This window comes from Peromyscus eremicus, chromosome 10 (assembly GCF_949786415.1).
Source record: "Peromyscus eremicus chromosome 10, PerEre_H2_v1, whole genome shotgun sequence".
Classification (NCBI taxonomy): domain Eukaryota; kingdom Metazoa; phylum Chordata; class Mammalia; order Rodentia; family Cricetidae; genus Peromyscus; species Peromyscus eremicus.
Genome location: NC_081426.1, coordinates 41,825,948 through 41,835,362, shown reverse-complemented (window position 1 = coordinate 41,835,362; position 9,415 = coordinate 41,825,948).

Genomic DNA, 9,415 nt, shown 5'->3' with positions numbered 1-9,415 from the left:
GAGAGAGAGAGACTTAATACCCAAAGATTCAAGGTTAAAAAACACACTGACATTCTGACATTTAAAAATCCCAAGGGAGAAAATACAGCAGAAGTTTTAATAGTTTCATGAGGTTAAAGTGAAGTTTCAAGATTTTTACTATTGAGGAAAATGAGACACAGTGTTGCAAATAGCTTTAAATTGCTTAATCTTTTGACTCTGCTAGGTTATTCATGTCTCCTGCATGTTCAAGGAAGACATAAATCTTTATGAGTTAGCAAGGAAGGGATTGGAACCCTTTATACCTCCTGTGGTGGTCTTATGCTAGTCTGAAAAATGCTGATCTTCCTCATGGAGGATCATAATACAAAGCTACAATTACAAAGAAATTCATTCTTGTCAAACACAAGCTCAAAATCAATATTTTGTTTTAAGTTCCAAAGATAATATTATATGTTTTAGATAAAAACCACACAGATTAACAAAGTCAGTTTATAACCACTATTGGAAAAATCAAGTTCAAAGTGAATCCCTACTTGATGGCCAAAACGACATTTTTCATTAAATGGTCACCTTTATGTCTTAGTGCAAGAGTTGACAAGCTTTTTGTGTCAAGAGACAACTAATATTTTAAGCTTTTCATGCCAGCAGGCAAAATCAGGGGCATCCTGTAGTCGTATGGGAAAACACATTTCCACAAATGCCTTATTAATGAAATTAAAATATAATGATTGATCATTTGTTTTGTAGCAGATGCATATTAGTTAGATTTATGTAATATTTCTTTGTAAAGTTGACAGAATTATGCAAATAGGGTTCAAAAGAGGTGTTTCCTGTCATCAAGTTAATAATAAAGCAACAGTTACTAACAATCCTTTTGAGATCAGGAGCAAAAGCATAAGTAGGGGACAAGTATGGCTTGGCTAGCTGCCCATAGTTTATGGACCCTCGTCTTAATCCAAACAGCTGATTATCAAGATATAGGATCATGTTTTCCTATGTTAATATAGAAAAATTGTTTTGAAACTAGGTTTCAAGCCTCCAAAGTGGCCTCTCCATGGCAAGAACTAAACATCTTCCTCAGTATTGTCTACCAGTGTGTCATTTCTTTGGCTCTGAAATACAGTTCTGCAAAAGCATTTTTAAATTACTAAATTCATTTTATTTAAATACAAAATGCATCACTGTAAGATATGTGGAATATCCGTTTCCTGTGTATAGCCTGTGCTTATCTAGTGAACCAGATGGGCCACCTGTAAACCCAAGTTTAAAAATAAGAAATGTATTTTTTATGTATCAAGTATTACTAGAGTATGTACTTTACTTTCTCTTTAATGTACTTTAAAAACTGTATGACCTTGGAGATAAGGAAGACAAGAGACAGAGAAGAATGAAGGTAAATCAAGTCACATGGAAAGGGCAGAGGTAGGAGAATCCTAACTCAGGAAGTGTGGAACAGAGAACTGAAACTGGAATTTTATGATAACAAAAGAAATTTACATACACAGTTATGTGTATGTGAAATAATAGTCTTGTATTTTAACTAGAATTTATGGTTATTATTTTTCATTAAAAATGGTGACTTCAAAAAAATTAATAATAATAACCCTCACTATATACTTAGTAGATTTCACTACAGTGAGCACAATCTGACTAAAGCCAATCCTATTTTTCCCTGTTAGTAGGATTATTTCTTCTCTCTCATGACTCAGGAAATACTCACCTTGCTTACATAAATCCAAGAGCAAGGAAATGTTTCTTCACCAAACATAGAAATTCTACAATATCTGAGAGATGAGTGAGGAAGAAGTCAATGTGAGATGGGGGGGGGGGCATTAAAGAAGAAAGTGTGAAAATAAATTGAGAAATTTAACTTTTTAATAAAACCATTGTCCAAAGACATAGAAATCATCTGAGTCTCTTGTGCAAGAATAATCAAAATTATAGCTTCAGCCTAGAGAAGTAGCTCTGAAACCCTTGTGATAAACCTAACATGCTGCCTGAGCGATACAAACAACAACAAAAGACTTGTGTTTGTGGGCGGGGAGTAGACTCTATAGGCACCAGAGTCTTCTAATAAAATCACCAAAGTATCAAGGATATAAGAATCACTCATTAAAGGAGGGACCCAAGTAAACCATAATGAGAAAACACATTCAGTGGGTGCCAACCATGGCCAAACAGATGCTGGAATAGAGTAGCAAGGATTCTTAGATGAAATAAACAGTAAAGCAAAAATGATTAGTCTTGCTAGTAGACCCACCCTAAATGGCTAGAGGATTTTCTTTGAGAAAAAGGAAGCAAAAGAAGGAATCTTGGAACTTCAGGAATGTAGAAAAACAATGGAAAGAGGAATGCTATTGGTAAAGACAACACATCTCATTTCCTTCTGCTTTCTAACTTACGTTTTATGGCTGAAGCAAAGTTAAGTCTTATGTGATCATCAGTGCCTGTGGAGGAAAGACTGAAGACAGCTACTATAAATGCAAGGGAAAACAAGATAAAAATGGAGGTGAAATGTCACCACCAGCAGACTATGACAAATTATGACTCTATACTGTAACAACCACAAAATGGTGTATAAAAAGAGACACTCAAAAGCACTAGAGGGAAATCAAACCAGAAATCTAAAAGATGCTCAAATAACCTACAGGAAGCCAGAAAAACTAAAATAGAAAAAGAAAAACCACAGAAAAGAAAACAAATCAAATGGCAGACCTAGGTTCTAGTGTGTCTATTATTCCATTATGTGCAAAGGATGTAGATGTGCCAGTGAAGAGACTAGTAGAATGGATTGAAAAACAAGAAACTCACTCGAAATGTAACCATGTAGATAAGTAGAAAGCAAAATAACTGATGTTGTGTGTTTTGTGCAGTTCTTTGTATGGTCTACTTTAGATGTTACTATCAAAGGAAACCAGTAGTGGTTCTATGAATATCAGATATAGTGAATTTTCATAACACAGACAGTTGCAAGACACGGATATGCCATTGTGGTTAAAAGAAAAAGAACAAATGGATGGTATGAAGACATGGTATTATAAAATATATAAGTGAAATTATGGAGATGGAAATGGATTAATGACCTCAAAATGGACTACCTGTTAGCATTTAGGCATCTGTACTGGCCTACCCTTAGGGTCCTGACAGAATATACCTCAGCTGCAGCCACTAAGTTACCCCCTGTGCGCATTCACTGCTTTTTCTTATAAAAGACAGGCCCTGTACACTTCCATCTCTTTTCTCTTCCTCTTCCTTTGCTCTTGTCCCCAGGGACTGGTCTCTGCCCCCTTCTCTACCCCCTTCTCTCCTCTCCCATCAATAAACCTCCCATGTGGGCCCTGTTGTACAGTGTGCCTCTGTCCTGCCATTTTTAAAAATAAAACTGGGAACCAGCTTGGGAGATGCATTGGTTTGCTTTAGAGGGGAAGCATTATAAACTTTATACCTAGGAAGTGAGGGTAGAAAGAGGGATTCAAAGGTGTTTGGGCTACACAGGAAATTCAATGTAAGTCAAGACAGACTTTGAATTGCATAGGAATCTGTCTCAGAAACAAACAAACAACAACGATAAACCTAAGAAACAAACAAAAGGAAGGTAGTATTGGGGAGTCTTGTAGAGAAGACATTACTAAATATCTTGATTTGGATGGTAATTATTTGAAATCACACACACACACACACACACACACACACACTCACACACATGCGCATGCACAAATGGGTACATCAGTAGTGGGATCTGAATAAGCTCTATGCATTGTACCAAAGTCAATATCCTGGTCTTTAGATTATGGTTATGCAAGATGATAACATTGGGAGACTCTGAGTAATGAGTACAGGAGACTTCACTGTACATTTCTATGCAACTTCCCATGAATAGGTAATTGTTTCAAGATTCAAAAATAAAACATCAAGCAACAAAATCATCCACTTTGTTATTATATAATTATTGAAATTATTAGAAGGAAAAATAAAATGCTTTTTTTTCCCTAAACAGTATACAGGAAAAAGATAGCATGAGAAGACACTGGGGCGTAGGGAGGAACAGATCTTTAAAGTGCCTTAGGTGTGAGTTGCAGTTTATGAGCTATGTGAGAAGGGAGCTGATGATCCTGGGGGGAGGACTGATTATGGAAAGGGGGAAAAACTTGATATAAATGGCTAAAAGAGGAAGAAAAGAAGTAACCCTGACCCCTCCCCCCCATACCCATATGGGGTGGGAAAAGGGGAGAGAATTTGTGGGGAGGAAAAGAAAGGATGAAGGAGAAGGAAAGGGAAGAGGAGGGGAAAGACTTGCAAGGACAGATTTAGACAGAGCAGAAATGACATTCATTGGCTTTTTGGAATGAAAACAGAAGAACTGGGGTCACAGAGGAGACCTGAGGGATATGTGTACCCCAAAAGGATAGCACTAAATAGAAATATGACCATGTGGTGTAGTGAATTGTACGAATGGACCCAACACACCTGTTCTTAATGAGCTCTGGGACTCCATCAGGCCATTTTAGTAGCTAGCTGAATTTTGGATTCATTCTGTAATGATGACTGACTAGATGGTTCCTGATGTCTTTCAAGCTATTAACATCTATGACTCATTTTCACAATATGATTAAACAAGCCAAATTTTTTTCTATGCTTTCTTTATATGAATGTTGATAATAACAACTGCTAGAAGTAATGTATATTTAATGGTTTAAGGGTTTTTACTTCAGAGAAATCAAAAAGTAGGCAAATGATTAGTTAAAAAAACCTTCCTGGTAATAATAAAATAGAAAAGGAGTGTGAATAATCATAAATTCCTAAATGTTTAGAAAGCAACAACTTTATCTGCATAAAACAGTGGTTTGTATTGCAAAAGTAATAAACACACTGTCTTAAGTGTCTCATCACTTTGTTGGTCTTGTAATCAGGGCATAAAATGGTCTTTATTATTTGTTGTATAACTGTTTCATACAAATTGAAACTTCTTTCCAGGAAGAAGGAATACTCACATAATTCAGGAGGCTCAGAAAACCTGTCAAAAATTAAGGAGACCCGAAAGGCCTCTCGTGAAGGATATATAAGCAGCACAATTGACGTGGGAGAAGAGAATCTTCAATGGAGCTGCCTGTAAGCTGTACACAGAATGCCACGGACACAGCTTTAGTTAGTCGTCGTTGATGCTGTGGTGGCCTTTTCAGTAATGCAGCCCCCCATGGCTCATGGCTCATCTGATCCTGCCAGGAACCTGAAGAAAGTCTTCTGCGCAGCATTTTGGAATCAGATGCTATTTCTTTGTTCAGCCTTTGCTGTCCTCTCTGATATAGACAATTGTTGATTTCGCCTTGGAAAAAATTATGTAACATTAATAGTATTCAGTGAGGAACACTGAGAATTTCTTTCACAAGTTGTGGGTCTGAATTAGAGGTCAGAATCAGTTATAAGTGAACTCAGGATTGCTATGCAGTTTTATTAATTCATGGAATCACTTGAACAACTTCCAAACAAACAGGAGTAAATAGACACAATGCCACTCCCCTCTAGGGTATCACTAGTTAGTAGAATAACCAAAATAAGAATAATAACAATAAATGTTTTGATAATTATGTGGAAACTGGATAAAATATGCCTAGTTTGAGAAACTGTAGAAAGGTACAGTTACTGTGAAAAAGTTTATTGTTATCATAAAGCAACAGCAATAAGTATACACTGTCCACACATTTTAATAATCACATTCGTTAACATTTATCCCTGGAAAATGAGAACTTATGTTCACACCAAAAGCTATATATTTTGGTGTGAACATACACACACACACACACACACATACACACACACACAGAGTTTTATTCATAATAGTCAAACTGTAAACAAACACAATTCTCTACAACAGATGTCAAGTTTAATAAACAGATACATCAACACTATGGATGATAATCAACAGTGAAAAAGGAAAAATGATTGACATGACAACTTTGATGAATATCAAATATATTAAACTGAGTAGGAAAGAAAAAAGTAAACATCATAAAACCATATATTTTACTATTGCACTTCAACAACATTTACCAAATAACAAAGTTATAACGACTGAACACATTGGTTGTTGCCAAAAATGTGATGATTAGAGATGGGACACACAACTAAATGGTTATAAAGGCATATTACACACAGCAATTTTTACAATAATGGGTAGTTTTGTGTTTGATTTTAAATGGTGGTTTTACAAAGCAGTGGCAATGAACTATAAACACTCAGTGTACAAAATGTGTCATATAAACTTCCTGACTATCTTACTAACAGTGTCTGTTAGTTTAAATAATCAATGTAAGGAGAAAAATGGTCGATTTTCTTCCACCACTTTCAGAGTCTATGGGGAGTGAGTGAAGTAGGTAGGTCATGGGGAAATATACAAATCCATACACTGTTAAACGATAAAAAGAGCTTGTTCAATAAGACTTTACTTGATCATGATTTTCTTTCAGTTTAATATGGAACTTAAATCTGGGAGCACAGCTGGAAACAAATAAGAAAGCTTTACTGCAGAGCTGGTTAAGTGAGTACACATTGCTTGCTTACCCTATACATAAGAAAACAGGGACAGTGCAATAATTTGGTTGACTAAGACTGACAATCAAACTGTATATGGTTTCAGGGTATTAAAAAAAATCATACCTTCAAATGTCTGCATGTAGGTATGTGCACCATATGCATGCCTGATATGCTGAGGTCAGAGGAGCGTGTCATATCCTCTGGCCCAGGAGTCACACCCTGAAATCAAATGGGTAATCCCATTTCTAGCAGCTGTCTATTGCTGAAGCTCCTTAGCTAAGTATGGGACTTCAGGCACTCTCCACATTATGTGCAATCTGTCACAATGTCTGTAAATTTATACTTGCAACTGCCATGCTGTCTAAGGAAGACCAGTCCACCAGAAATTTACTTTTTCTTTCTGTTTGAAAGTAATTTTGCAGTTTGAGAATTTCACTTGTTGTTTATATGTTCATCTATTTGATATATACTTATATGCATTTACATAACTGTGTATATGCATATGTGGAGCACTATATATATTTATGATATTTGCATGATATAGTAGTTCCTGTTATCAGTGGGACATTTTTGCAGAGACTCCTAGTCAATACTGGAAACCATGAAATGGTGATCTATAATGTAATATTATTTTTCATTTTAGTTAATTACCTTTCATAGTATCATAATTTTTGTTGTAGTTTAAAGGATCACTATAAAACTAATACAAATTGCACTTTCTTTTTTCCTAATAACACAGACAGAAGTGTCATTCTCACCACAGGTCTTTGAAAATTGAGCTAATGATTTTGTTTATTATAAAATCAAAAGCTTCCAGTTTTTCATTTAAAGGTAGCTTTTACTTGTGAACTATTTTCACTGGCCAGCATCATTATTCCTGTGCTTTGAGGCCATTATTGACTAAATTAAGAAAAGACATGGACACAGGCACTAGGATATGTCCAGGATAGTGACTAAATAACTCAGAAATGATTTGTGTAATCAATGCAAACACACGGGACAAGAGGATGACCGAGTCCTGTGGAGCAGACAATAGCATGGGGACAGCTCCCATCATGTTACTCAGACTGTGTATAACTTAAAACTTGGGAATTACTCCTGTGTTTTTCATTTTTTTTCCAAGACAGGGTTTCTCTGTGTAGCCTTGGCTGTTTTAGAACTCTCTCTGTAGACCAGGTTGGCCTCAAACTCACAGAGATCTGCCTGCCTCTGCCTCCTGAGTGCTAGGATTAAAGGCATATACCATCACCGCCCAGCTTCTGTGTTTTTCTATTGAAAAAAGTTTCACACTGTTTTACTGAAGGAGAATGAAATCATAAAAAATGAAGCTGACAGTAATAAAGTCAGACTACCAAATCTTTATATTTATGCTTTTTTTTGTCATTATCTGTTCATTAACTTACAGTGGTACTCTTTCAAGGTATTATCTGCCAGATATCTCTATAAACTTAATGTAGTATAGTTAAATTTCCACCAATACGAGATATAACTACACATTGTATTTATTTCTAGCAGTTACACAAAAACACGTTTATTTATAGCTGTAAATTACAACCTATTAACCCTAGAAAGTTGGGTAAGAAATATGGAATAGCAGCTTCATAGTGTTTAAAATCTTTTCTAAAACTCTAATCACAGATGAGGTGGCTTCATAAATTGAAACCTGGTTAATTGGCAATTAAAAGCTGTAGGACAATGTTGTCTCTCTGTATTTTCAGAATTAAGTTCCAGCTGTTTTGAGAAAACAACTAGAAGATTGAGAGAAACTGCCAAGAATCCTGGGGAGAAATTGGGTGTAAAGAGCCACATTAGCTTCCATTATTCTACCTTCACCCTGCTACCTGTCGTAACTGTGAATACTGTAGGTGGAGTGAAAGATTGTGGGTTTAAGAGCCAGTTGCCTTTGCTCATGGCAAACAAAGCCATTTTTTCAGGTCTGAACTTCACCATGGGGTCAAAACAAGATTTGTACTTTTTAAAGTGACTTTGCTAATTTTACAATGAAGCATTTCTCTTTTTTTTTTTTTTTTTTTTTTTTTTTTTTTTTTTTGGTTTTTCGAGACAGGGTTTCTCTGTGTAGCTTTGCACCTCTCCTGGAACTCACTTGGTAGCCCAGGCTGGCCTCGAACTCACAGAGATCCGCCTGGCTATGCCTCCTGAGTGCTGGGATTAAAGGCGTGCGCCACCACCGCCCGGCACAATGAAGCATTTCTAACATTCATTTTATTTGGAAAACTACTCTGTTCTCATCAAAGAAGCTGATGGGTTCACTGCAGTCAGGGAAGTCTTGGCTATAGTTTCAGTAAACAACTCCTATCTCCATAGAACTCATGATCACAAACATTTCTCACCAAACAGTCTGTTGGAGGTGGGCTATGATTTTGTGATTGATATGGATATGTGCTGATGGACTAGCCACTGTGGGAATGGTTGCTGGTCACCATGCAATCTAAACCATCCTGAAAGTAACATCCCATTTTAAGTGTGACCCCCTGGCCAGAGCTTGCCCCAAGGTCATTCACATGAAAAGAAGAACACACATATCGTATGGCCAGAAGGCTAAAGATAGAAGCATTCAGTGAAGTGCATTAAGGTTTAATACTTTGTACTTTTGATGCCGTCAAATACTTATCTCACTCTGTCTCTCCTATGTGAAGTCAATTGCAATGTTCCCTTCAGGTAGGACACATGAGATTCCAGAAAATATTTCAATGTGAGTTCCCTTGTTAAGTAAGGACAGCAATTCACTTAAAAGTCAAGTTACTTTTCCTTCCCTCCCAAATACACTGTAGTAGAACAGGAATGAGATAACTACATTTCTTAAACACTCTATCTGCAAAGAAGACCATTAGAAAATGCATTGAAGACTTGAAGCTGACTCATAGTTATTCAGAAATCTCAT